We start from the raw sequence: 13557 nt of genomic DNA on the forward strand, positions 1-13557 counted from the left end.
TCGTTCTTAATTATTCATAAAAATGGAAGAAATTGAGGAAGTGGGACAACTTGTCGGAAAAAAATTAATAATCGGAGGATACATTTATGTCAGATCCAAACCGTCGAAAAATAATCAATTCTATTGGGACTGTCAATTGGTTCGAAGAAAAGAATGCAAAGCGCGGGCAATTACATTGCAGACAGTTTCTGAGTTAATAGTTTTAAAAGGCCCTAAAAAATCTCCTCATGAACATCCGCCCAATCAGGATACAGCGAAAGCGGAATTAGTGAAGGTTAATTTAAAACGAGTCGCGGAAGATCATCCGGAATGCCCTCCAGCACAAGTACAAAGTTTTGTTTATTTCTATTTTTGTTATATTTTTCCCCTCTTTTGGTTTTTTATACTCCCTTTATATTTGCTGCATGTGGTTTAATTTTCAACAGATTTTACGCGATAATCTCTCTACTTTGAAACCTGGTGTTTTGGCCAAACTACCAGAGCGTGAAAATCTTAAGAAATCTTTGAGACGAGAAAGAAGACGTGCACTGCCCCCAAATCCAAAAAGTTTGGAGGAAATAGACGAGTTACCTCAGCGTTATCAAAAAACATTGGCAAACGATCGCTTCCTTTTTTATGATTCTCGGGACGATGAGAATTTTGGTGAAGGTCGCGTATTCGCTTTTACAACTCGCAATAATTTGGAACGTCTTGCTAACAGTGACTCCTGGTTTCTCGATGGCACCTTTAAAGTTTCACCTTCCATTTTTACTCAAATATTCACCGTCATTGGCAAAGTGATAAAGCCCAGCAATCAAGGAGAAGAGCCAACCGTCATTGCTTTCCCTTTTGTGTTTGCTCTATTATCGTCGAAGGAAACTAAACAATATGAGGCAGTTTTGAGAGCAATAGATTCTGCAGCTTTATCAACTGGAATACACGGTTGTAGACCCAAGAGAATTGTTTCCGATTTTGAAATACCTATTATAAATGCTTGTCGTTTAGTGTACTCGGAGACTACAATAAGATGTTGCTTTTTTCATCTTGGACAGGCGATGTACAGAAAAATACAGAACGAAGGATTACAAATTAACTACAACGACCCCAACGACGACACGATACGAAAACAAACTCACATGATTTTAAGTCTGGCATTTGTTCCTCCGTCTGATGTCATTGATGCTTTTGAGGAATTGTCAGATGAAGTTTCGGACGATTTATTGGAGGTTTTAGATTACTTTGACCGCACGTACGTTCGCGGACGAAGAGGTCAAGGTCGACGTCGTGCTGTGCCACCCCGCTACCCTCCCGAATTGTGGAATCAGTATGAAGCTACCCTCCAAGGACTTCATCGGACAAATAACGTAAGCGAAGGGTGGCACAACCGCTTTCGGTTGATGGTGAATAAAAACCATCCAGATTTATATGCATTTTTGACGCAAATACAGAAAGAACAACAAGACACTGAAACGAGCCTCACAGAGCTGAGTCTTGGACGCAAAGTTAGAGCGACACCACGTCAAACCTGGATATCACTCCAAAAACGATTACGCACAATAACGGAAGAATACCAAAGATATAAAGAAGAAAACAAAATTTTGGAATACTTAACTAATTTAGCATACAACATTCAAATATCCTAAATTCACACAATTCAATTTCTTTCACACCATGCCATATAATTAAAACTTGTTTACAAAATTTTGAATTTTAATTATTTATTAACATTTTTATATAAAATTTATTTTTATTTTTTCGGGCATTTTTCGGGCATTTTTCGGGAAAATTAATAAGATTCGGGTATTCGTATTCGGGCAAATTTATTCGGGTAAATTATTTTCGGGTGATTGGGTTTCGGGTGAATGTCCATTCGGGCATGTGTTTTCGGGATTTTGACCTGGAATCATAAATAAGAAGCATTCTGTGGTCTTGTACATATGTAACACCTACTTTATAATAAAAAATAAAATAACAATAAAAAATATCTTACGAGTTGAATTTCGATAAAAAAAATAGTGCCCAAATTTTTTGAAAGAGTATTACCAATGTAATTTCTAAACAACTAACGGCGCATACGCAGTAGTTGTTTGTTCCTATTTTTATTATTTAAGTCTTAGTATAATTTATATGCAATAAATGTTAATTTATAAAAAACATTTCTTAAAAGAATATGTTGCATTTGTTTTATTTATTTATTTATTAATAATGAAATATAATTATAAATAACTATATTACAAAAAAAGAGGCACTAGCTACTAAGACTATCGGCCTGATAGGCGCCAACTTTGTCTTGGCGGCGATTGGTTGGTCGGGACCATTGTCGACGACATCACGAGCAATACCCAGAAACGAGTTGTCTAACCCAAGCAGTAGGTCTGGCCTGACATCTGTATAGTTCGGCAAAGGCAATGTTTCTAAATGATTGTACTTACTCTTGTCAAAGGATTTTAGTGGCAAATTAAGACTTCGAACGGTCCGCACGTTTTTTATTGCGAAATTGTGACTAGTATGTGGACCTCGTAACTCGAGCGTGACTTTACGTGACTTCTCTCTTGTTTTGTTTCTGCCGTACCATTGCAACGACAGAAGCGATGCTGGTCCTTGCAACCCCATACTGGTGGCGATGCTGTCACTTAACAATGACACCGAAGAACCTTCGTCGATCATGGCGTAAACTTCCGTTTCACCTCGTGGTCCAAACAATGTTACAGGCAGAATTTTGAACAAAGTTGACTGACTGGACTGATGGCAATTGAACACGTGTTCCACTTGACCTTCGCTGGGGGCTGGCCGGCTTTTGTCGTTTTGCCAGTGCAACAGCTGGTGGTGCTTCCGCTGGCAACCATTGACGCCGCATGCTGTCCTTCCTTGACATCTTGATAAGTTGTGCCCATTTGTAAGACATCCGAAGCATAGTTGGTGGCGTTTAACTAAAGCCCATCTATCGTTGACGCTACTACTGTTGAAACGTCGACATTCCGGCAAAATATGGTTTTGGCAACATTGAACGCATCGGTTGGTTGATTGTTGATCACGTTGTATCTCACTACTATGGAGGAATCGGCGGCTACCACTTCCTGCTAATGCTGTCTGGCGGCTACTTGTTGGTTGATAAGTTTGACGCGCAAGTGACGGTGGCACATTTCTGTCGGCTATTTTTGGCATCAACGCAACGACTTTGGCCAGGTCACTTAACCAATCAGCAAAGTTTCCAACTGTCGGAAACGGCGATATTTCTGCAGCGCGCTTGCTCCATTCATATTGTTTTGACGATGGCAGTTTGGTCACAAGTCGCTCCAACAAGGTAGGGTTCACCAAGTGGTGTTCGCATTTTGCTGATTTGAAAAAGGCTACAATGTTTCGTACTCGCGTCGAGAATTCTAAAATCTAAGCAAGGCGGCTCTCGGTGATGCTCGGGAAGTGTTGCACCCTTTGCAGCTGGGAACGTATGAGCAAATCTAAGCGGCCGAAATTAAATTGCAGTTCACTCAAAACGTTGGACACGTCGTCCGGATGAATGACGGCTTGCCTTGCTTCGCCCTGCAAAGCTCTTTGTAGGCGCATGAGATTTTGCCAACCGTTGTAACCAAACTCTGCAGTAGTGTAACGGTAACTCGCGATGAACAGTGGCCAATCCTCTGGGTTTCCGTCGAACATAGGCAGAGGGTGCAGTCTCGTAGCGGCGCTGTCCACGAAAATTGGCACAGGATTCGACTGTCTTAACGTTGTTCGCGGCAATGATGACACTGTTGGCGGGAGTGACTGCTGTGTGTCTAAAGGGACGACTATGTCCTGTTCGCTTACTGGCTGAAGCGGTGCTTGCCATTGAGGCTGTTCAAATTGATGTATTTCAAGACGTTGACGCAACTGTTAAATATCCGAACGCTGAATATTTGTATCATTCCGGAGCTCGACAATTGACGCACGCAAGGCCTGAATTGAGGCGACCAACGCATTTAAATTGTCTGCTTGTGCACTTGGACGTGGTGGCGCGGGGCCAGATGTTGCTTGAATGACCGTCACATTTAAATTCATTTGGCATTTATTTACTTTTTGCAACCAAATGTACCTATAAAAAGAAATTAAATTCAAAATAAATAAAATTTAATATTTTATAAAAAGAATTTCTTGAAAAAAGTATGTTGCTTTTTTTTTAATTTGGCAATTTTTTACTTTTGCAATCAAATGTACATACACTGCGAAATTAAATTTAATAAAATGTAATTATATGCAATAAATTTATTTTATAAAAAACATGTAAAAAAATGATGTTCCATTTTTTTTTTAATTTGCCTTTTTTTTTACTTTTTGCAATCAAATGTACCTAAACAACGAAATTAAATTAAAAAAAAAAAAAAAATTCGACTAAGTTCAGTTTCGAAATTAGACAGTTTAAAAAAATTACAAAACCAAAATACCAAATTGATCGGCGTTCAAGCATTAATTTGCCTTGAAAACGCTCAACTGTTACTAATTCATTTTTTTTAAGTGTTGCACATTAATAAAACCATTAATTACGAGATAAATTTTAATGAAAAAGCGCACGCTGACTCAGACGTGCAATCATCGCGTTCGGTGACCCATTAAAAGTATCGAATCTTAAATAGAAAAAATCGCACAGAGATATGCAAGCTTTTATAGGTACATACCTACATAGTTTCATGAAAACAACACAGATATGCATAGAAACATTCACCCAAACTATTATACATGCATAAATTCATATCTGAGTCACTATCGCTTGAATGAAATGCAAGCAACATTTTATCAAATAAAAAAAGAATTCAATTCTAAAGCGATTCCCATGCGGTTCTCTCCTCATAAAATACTTAGAAGCACCTTGACTGAGTCCTCACTGTTTTTCTTTGAAAATCATGGTGTGTGTAAACAGTTATAAATGTACCTAGGAGAGCAGTCAAATATGAGAAATCATTATTTGTGGGCGGCCAATGGGGGGCGCACTTGTAGCAAGGCGACACATTCAATATGAAGTTCATTCATGTACACATTTCGATTTCAATTAAGCTCGGCCAGCAAGGCACTGAGTGTGTGGCATGAGGCACGGTGCGCATTTGTGGTGCATACGTCAACAAGCGCTGATACTCGTATAGCTGAAAAAACAACAACGCCTTCTGCAACAATGCTAGGTAAATAACAATGCCTCAATATAAATTTAAATGTATTTACGGCACCGTTTTTAAGGGAGGAGGCGGTTGTGGTTACTTAGGCCACTCACAAAATGTGGCGCCTCCGATGTGTGGGCTCTAAAAGTAACTAACCGTTATACTTAAAACAATACTTCTTCCTCATCCGGCCCTCAAAACAAGGCACATATAACGTCTTCAGGGGTGAAGTTTCACCTATTAAATCCTCAGTGAGAAAGAAAAATCCTCTTCAGACGCAAGAAACGAGAACAGGAGAAGCGTGAGCGTGAGCTGCTAGAGGAGTACAGGGGCAGGAATGATGCTCGAAAATTCTATCAAGAACTCAAGCGTCTGACACAAAGTTTGAAGATCGGAGCATCAGCCTGCAGAGATAAAAACGGAAATCTAGTTATGGATACACAGTCCACACTGGGCATATGGAGGGAACACTTCTGCAATTTACTTGCTGGCGATGACGCACACAATTCCGGCCCAGTAGAAGATGACCCGATACCGCCACTCGACGATAATTTGGACGTTCCACCACCTAGTCATGCCGAAGTCAGAGTTGCCATTCAGCGGCTCAAGAATAACAAAGCGGCTCTCGCTGACGGCTTGCCCGCTGAATTGTTCAAGACTGGCGGCGATGTGCTGATAGGGAGCATGCATCAGCTCATCTGCAAAATATGGCTAGCAGAAAGCATGCCCGACGATTGGAATCTCAGTGTCCTTTGTCCTGTACTGAAGAAGAGTGACCCGACGATCTGCACCAGCTACCGGGGCATCAGTCTTCTAACCATCGCGTACAAGGTCCTGTCTAGCGTACTATGTGGAAGACTTAAGCCGTTTGCCAACACACTGATCGGGTCTTATCAGTGCGGCTTCAGAAGTGGTAAGTCCACCATCGACCAGATTTTCACATTACGCCAAGTCCTGGAAAAGACCCATGAAAAGCAAGTCGACATCCATCATCTCTTTGTCGACTATAAAGCTGCGTTCGATAGCCCGATAAGGGATTGCCTGTACGCCACCATGTCTGACTTCGGTATGCCAGCGAAGCCCATACGGTTTTGCAGAATGACGTTGAGCAACGTCAGTTGTGCCAGAATTCATTTATCTTGGCACCGCCGTTAACAGCAACAACGATATCAGCCTGGAGACCAAACGGAGAATCACTCTTGCTAATAGGTGTTACTATGGGCTAAGTAAGCAATTGAGTAGTCGAGCCCTCTCTCGCATGACCAAACTGACACTTTACAAGACGCTCATCATACCCGAGTTGCGTTATGGCGCAGAGGCATGGGTAGTGTCATAAAGCGATGCAGCCGCTCTTGGGGTGTTCGAGAGAAAAGTTCTTCGTAAGATCTTCGGTCCTGTGCGCGTTGGCGAAGACTACCGTTCAAGAATGAATCACGAGCTGTATGAGCTCTAAGCCGACATTGACATAGTTCAACGCATCGCCATCCAACGCCTGCGTTGGCTAGAACATGTCGTGCGTATGGATGAAGAAGCTCCAGCAAAGAAGGTGTTCGAGGGCCGACGCAGAGGAAGACCATTGCTCCGGTGGAAAGACCAGGTGGAGGAAACCCTATGCTCGTTTGATGTACAGAATTGGAGAAGGCGCGCGCGGAACAGAGGCGCCTGGAGAGAGCTATTGAGGTCGGCCGTAACTCGGTAATGGGTTGTTATAGCCACCTAAGTAAGTAAGAGAAAGAAAAATCGGAATTTTATAATTTTTTTTTTTTTGATTTTTCGTCAAATTTCACGAGTAAAAACATAAGTATCTTATTGAAATATATTAAGAGCTAATTGCAGTATCCGCAGTAGTATATAGCAGTTTTAGATTCACCGCATAAGAACTTTTTCTAAAAGTTGCACGAAAAATACCACCTTGATCCAAAAGTTCCCGAAAAAATTGCCAGGGGACGTTCGAAGTCAACTGACTTAAGTTTTGTTAGTTACGCCGTCTTGAGTAAATCTACCTCTGCACGGCTTTTCGAATTTTTTCAAGTCTAAAAATGGATTTGAATTTCCAACAACCAGTTTATATTAAATTTTGCGTTAAAATTGATTCTAGATTCAATGGTGCGAAAACCTTAGAAACATTGGGAAACTGTTTCGGTAATGAAACTCTGAAGAGAACAGCCGCTTAAGAGTGGTATGAGCCCTTTAGAAGAGATCCTTCTATTGAGTACGAGTACGTAGTGGCACATCGTCGACATCGAAAATTTATGAAAGTATTAGCAAAGTGAAAGAAAAGTTGATCATTAACCGCAAATTAACCTTCAGAGAGCTGACAGAGGACTTGAACATTGCTTATGGATCCGTTCAGGACGTTGTAGTTGAGGATTTGGGTTTGCTGCAAAGTTGGTCGTTGGTTCCAAAGTACGTGTAATTTCAAGCAAAGAAAGTGACCGCATTGCTATCGTCGAATATCGTCGAAGACATAACAAATAAGACTGCATCCGACGCAGCATTCATTAGCGGCATCATCATTGGAGACGAGACGTAAGTTTATGAGTAAGAAACGCCATTCAGACACCAGGCGAGTGAGAGGAGAGCTCCGAATACCAAGACCTCAAAAATAACGTCGCGATGCTCACAGTTTTTATGGACTACAACGGGATTGTACACCACGAATTTTTCCTAGAAGGTTAGACAGTTAGCAAAGACTATTATTTGGGCGTTATGAGACAGTTACGTGAAGCAATTCGCCAAAAGAGAAAGAATTTGTGGGAAAACAACTCGTGGATTTTGCCCCATTATAACGCACCGTCGCACAGTGTCATCATTGTCGTAGATTTTTGGCCAAGAACGAAACGAATACCATCCAAAAGCCAGCGAATTCACCTGATATGGCTCCCTGCGATTTTTTTTTCTGTTTGAACGAGTCAAAAACCACTATGAGGAACGCGGAAATCGAAGACGGCTTTGATGGCTACAACGAAAATAAAATTCCTGAAATGTTTGTAGAGCTGGATCAAACACTAACATAAGAGCTTAGAGTGGATAAGGAGTACTTTGAAGGCAATAATATCCCTTTTGAGAAACGGATGCCCAATAAAATTGAGATGTCATTCCAATTTTTGGTTCTCAAAAGTTTAACACCAAACGATACTGAAGCTGATCTTTGTTTTGACAACACTGTTGCTGCCTTTATAAACGAACCCTACCAAATGGAGCTACCGATGAAGAAGTTCACCAAAAGTGAAATAGTTAGCACTATTAAAAAGCTAAAAGATCACAAGGCACCAGGATATGATCGCATCACGGCCGAAATTCTCAAAAAAACTACCTCCTGAACCCTATAATTTCATTACTCATTTGTTTAATGCTTGCTTCACCAGAAACATTTTCCCAGCTCAATGGAAAGTAGCAGAAATTAAAATGGTGCTCAAGACAGGAAAGCCAGGCGATGAAGTGAAATCCTATCGCCCTATCTTCTTCTTCTGTCTTCTACCAATACTGTCAAAGGTTTTTGAAAAGATCTTCCTTAAACGTTTAATGGTTTTTATCGAACGCAAACAAATAATTCCGAAACATCAGTTTGGTTTCAGGAATGTACATTCGACAATTGAGCAAGTCCATAGACTTGTCGAAAAAATACACACAGCGCTCGACCGAAAACAAATCTGTTCAGCAGTTTTCCTGGACATATCACAAGCCTTCGATCGAGTGTGGCACCAAGGCCTACTCTTTAAAATAAAAAAGAAATTACCACTAAATGCCTATTTGCTCCTTAAATCATGTCTAAACCAACGAATGTTCTACGTAAATTACGAAAATGAAATTTCCAATTTCCAACAGATTAAAGCTGGGGTCCCACAAGGCAGTATATTAGGTCGAATCCTGTACTTAACTTTTACACACGATCTGCCAACCACAAAAGGTGTACTAACTGGCACTTTTGCCGATGACACTGCTATTATGGCGACAGCAGTGGATCCCGAAGAAGCCTCTTATATGCTCCAAATAAGCATAAATAAAATCTCCAAATGGCTCCGGAGCTGGCGGTTGAAAGTAAACGAACATAAATCTCAACACGTAATCTTGACCACAAAAAGAACCACCTGCTCACAAATCAACTTAAACCGTATTTCAATTCCGCAATGTGATAGGGCTAAATATCTAGGCATTCATTTGGATAAACGGCTTAGGTGGAAAACGCATATCTTTGCAAAAGGGAAAGCTCTAGGTTTAATATTTCGTAATATGTACTGGCTGCTAAACCGCAAATCCACCCTCTCAATGGACAACAAACTTATCCTCTACAAATCTGTGATAAAACCAGTCTGGACTTACGGAATCCAACTGTGGGGTACTGCGTCAAATTCAAACTTGGAAATCCTGCAGCGTTTGCAGTCCAAGACTCTACGCACCCTAGTCAACGCTCCGTGGTACGTGACAAATGCCCAAATTCATCGGGACTTAGACATCCCTTCAATAAAAGAGGAAATACAAAATATAATCAGTAAATACAGAAATCGACTTCCATCGCACCCAAATGAACTGGCCTCTACCCTCATGTAACCATCATGTGTCTTTTTAAGATTGAAAAGAAAACACCAATTCAGCTTGTCCAAGAGCCATCTATAAAATATTGAATTTATTTATTAGAAAGGATATTTCCAGTGAAATATCCTTTAATACTAAAAACAAAGCCACTCTTAAATGTAACCAAATATTTGTAAAATGTCTTCTAAGAATTGTAAGTATAGACAGAATACAAAATAAAGTTTAAAAAAAAAAAATAAAAAAAAAGTTCAAAGCCTCAGGCCCCATTCCTCCCTAAACAGTTCTTGACTACGGCGCCACATCCATATATATGGGCAAAAAAATCGCCCATTGCTCTGTGAAAATCATATTCTAGGGATCAAAATAAGAAACTTTACCGAAGGAACCATACCTCTTAAACGAATTCTGATGTCCCCCAATTTGGGTCGAACTTTTTAGTTTATTTTCTCATGTAAAGGCCAAAAATGGTGATATTTTGAAATGATTATATGGGGAACCCCCCAGGGTAGTTCCAGGGGGTGTGCCACTGGCATGGGTGGATCGGCCGTCTAAAGTTAGTGGGGGTCGGTCATACATTTGGACTCGATTGGAGCACTCTAAATGGGTCAAAGTGGGATTTTTCGTTCGACCCAAATTGGGGGACATCAGAATTCGTTTTAGAGGTATGGTTCCTTCGGCAAAGTTTCTTATTTTGATCCCTAGAATACGATTTTCACAGAGCAACGAGCGATTTTTAAGTCAACCCGCCCTAATATATACGTAAGTGCGTATATATATTTTGCAGCTATTGTTTTGCTATTTCGACTTCGTCGGCTTATTGCCGCATTTAATTTTAGCCATAATAGAATTTGCTTGCGCATTGATTATTTTTAAACGTGGAACCTATGAAGAAGTGCATAAATAGAATAAGAAGAAGAAGGGGAAGGGGAAGAAGTAGAAGAAGAAGCAAAGAAGCGAAGCAAAAAAGTTGTGGTAATTGTATGTATTTGCACAACAGCCGCTCGTCACAATCAGCAACACTACTCGTAGGCTAACATACATACGTGCATACGTATATTAAATATATGGCATACATATCTACGGCATGAGCTTGCACATAGTCCATTGGGTACGAAAATAGCTACCAACCATCTATTTTTGGCTTCATTCGATTCGCACAACCAAGGCGAGCCGGCGATGTGTGTGCGTTGGCTGGGGAGGTCGGTCAGCTGGCATATCGAACTGAAGCCAAGCATACAAACATTCATACAAGCAGCGGCAGGTAGAAACATATGTACGCACATATTTTAATATGTGCTCGTATGTTGTGCTACCACAAAAGCAACGTGTCCGCGCCCCAGTTTAGTGGCGCCCCACTTGCGTTGCCGCTTTTGGTTAAACTACTCGCTCAGTTGGTTAGTTGGTTTAGTGGCCGCGTCGAGTGGCCAGTGTGTGGCATGTGCCACAATTATGGTTATGACAGTGTGCAGTTAATTGTTTTCAGTGTATATGTGGTATATGTATGTATGTATGTATGGGCGCATATATTACACGTAATACAATAAATTTCTTGCCAGTACATTGGAGTCACCTGTGACTTTGAATTGGTAAAAAGGGCCTTCGTTTAATCACTACCATCTGCCATAGTTGCATGCAAACCTTGGCACTGACGATAACGTGTTATAAATTAATGCTTGCACGCACTTGTATGCATGTGCGTATGTATGTATGTATGCATGCCTGTACGTATTTTCGCTTACTTACATTTAATTCTCAGTAAAAGTTTTTACTGCGAATACGACTATTCGTTATTCTTATAAGTTATTGCTTTTAATAGCATAAGCACATACATACATACCATACATACATACTCATGCATATGCACATCGCACTTCCGTGCGGATATTCTTAGAAAGGCCAATGCAAATAATAAGCAATGACCTTTGGCCAAGCCTTGAAACGCTTTAACTCTTTACTAAGCAGCTATGCAGGTACGTGTGTACCAGAGTTTTAATAGAAATATTATAATAATGCACCTTATAATAGATTCACACATAACTATGGTAGATTAGATGAAAGTAGCAGCATGGATAATTGGCAGGAGGTCGAGCGGGAAACAGATTGGATCTTAAGAGTGACAGGCCTTAGAGAACGCAAAGCAAACCTCAAAGATTGTTCAAGAAGGTAAGAAGAAGCTTGAACTTATATGGGTTCCAGAACAATGCGGTGTTCAAGGAAATGAAATTGTCGATGAATTGGCCAACTGTGGATCAGTGGTTCCCCCACAGGGACCAGAGCCAATAATCGGAATCAATTCTGCAGGAATCATACCAGGTGTATACCTATGAAATGAGAATTTTTCTTTCAATTTCAAACGTTTATTAACAAAAAATGGTTACAAATTTAATCTTCAAAATAATAGGCATCGTTAGCTACACATTTTCCCATTTCCCATTTGTGGATACCGCGCCAAAAAAATTGGCCGTCTTTGGCCGCAAACCAATCATCGAGCCATTTTTTGGCTTCTTCGTGAGAATTGAAGCTCTGCTCGGAAAGTGCGTGACCAATCGATGCAAACAAATGATAATCGGAAGACGCCAAGTCTGGTGAGTAAGCCGCTTGGGCCTGTTATTGCTTATTATAAACATTAACTTTTGCTTCTCTTTGCTCCTTCTTCATATCGTTAATGATAAATAAACAGACCAAAAACACTAAAATATTCCACCAAATCAATTTATATGAAGACAAACTTTCAAAACCGTCTTGCTGTCAATTTTACAGCTAATCTGCCAAAAGTGAACGAGTAAATAATTTTGGGAAACGGAAGTTCGCCATTTTTTGATGCGACCAAATGCACTGGATCAAGTACTCCTATCACTTTAAAATCAGTTGGTTCGGAAAATATTATCGGAATAAACTTAACAAAAAATTTTTAATTGTTTGACTATGTTTTTTCATTTTGCAAAATGGGCAATTATGCTTCCATAATCCGAATGGAGAATTTCGAGCTTGGAAACTCGTTTGCACGCAAAACTTTCAACTAATCAGAAGGTTTTGTGCCATTATTTTTTCGGGTCAACTCGTGAGAATGCTCACGGATTTGCCATTTAATAAAGGCCTAAATTCTAAAAATTCAAAGCAAAAATATGTTTCGAATTTTCGAGAATTTTTCTGTAAATCAGTTTGGCGCACAAAGTACATTGTAACCTTTTTGTTATACTAGTCATTTTAGGTAAATTGTACTTCCACATCTTGTGATTCACCAACCTTTAACTGCTTCTTTATTTTTCTGAAAAACAGTTGTTTAATTAACTTGACTCTCTGAGATTTCCAAAGCTTTTATCTTCTGGATTTCGAATTCTTTGGACTATCAGTCATAACTTCGTTCAGCCTATGGTTAGTCGTGAATCACGCCAGCTATGCTACAATCAACAATATTCTAGTCTCTTTTGCTGATATTCCATGCGAGCAAAAAGTGTCGTCTCAGAAAAGTTGCCAACCTCAGAACTCACCAGCCAGCGCGGCGCGCGCCATTCAATAATAAGCCTCACTTTACTGTATTTAATTGTTTTTTTGCTGCTTTTGTAAAGATATGTGTGTACCATCCAGTGAACTTCTTTCTGTATATGAATGTGTGTGCATATTTTCTTAAAAACACATGCAGTTTATAAACTATTACGTTATTGTTGCTGCTGCTTTTTATTGCCTCATCGTCTATCTCCCAGACAATTAGTACTTACGCGTTCACTCACTCACGCACTCTCTCATCAAGTCATGCACTGGTTGAGTTATGCACCCATACGACAGATGCAATAGCTTAAGCTGAGTTCATACGGTTTGAGAAGCGGTTTGGCTTCATTAAGTTTTATACGCCACTTTGTAGTCCATTCGGTGATTTTGTTAACATCTTCCTGAAGTTTGCGAGAGGACTGTGTCTCAT

The sequence above is a fragment of the Anastrepha obliqua genome, chromosome 2 (genome assembly GCF_027943255.1).
Source record: "Anastrepha obliqua isolate idAnaObli1 chromosome 2, idAnaObli1_1.0, whole genome shotgun sequence".
Lineage (NCBI taxonomy): Eukaryota > Metazoa > Arthropoda > Insecta > Diptera > Tephritidae > Anastrepha > Anastrepha obliqua.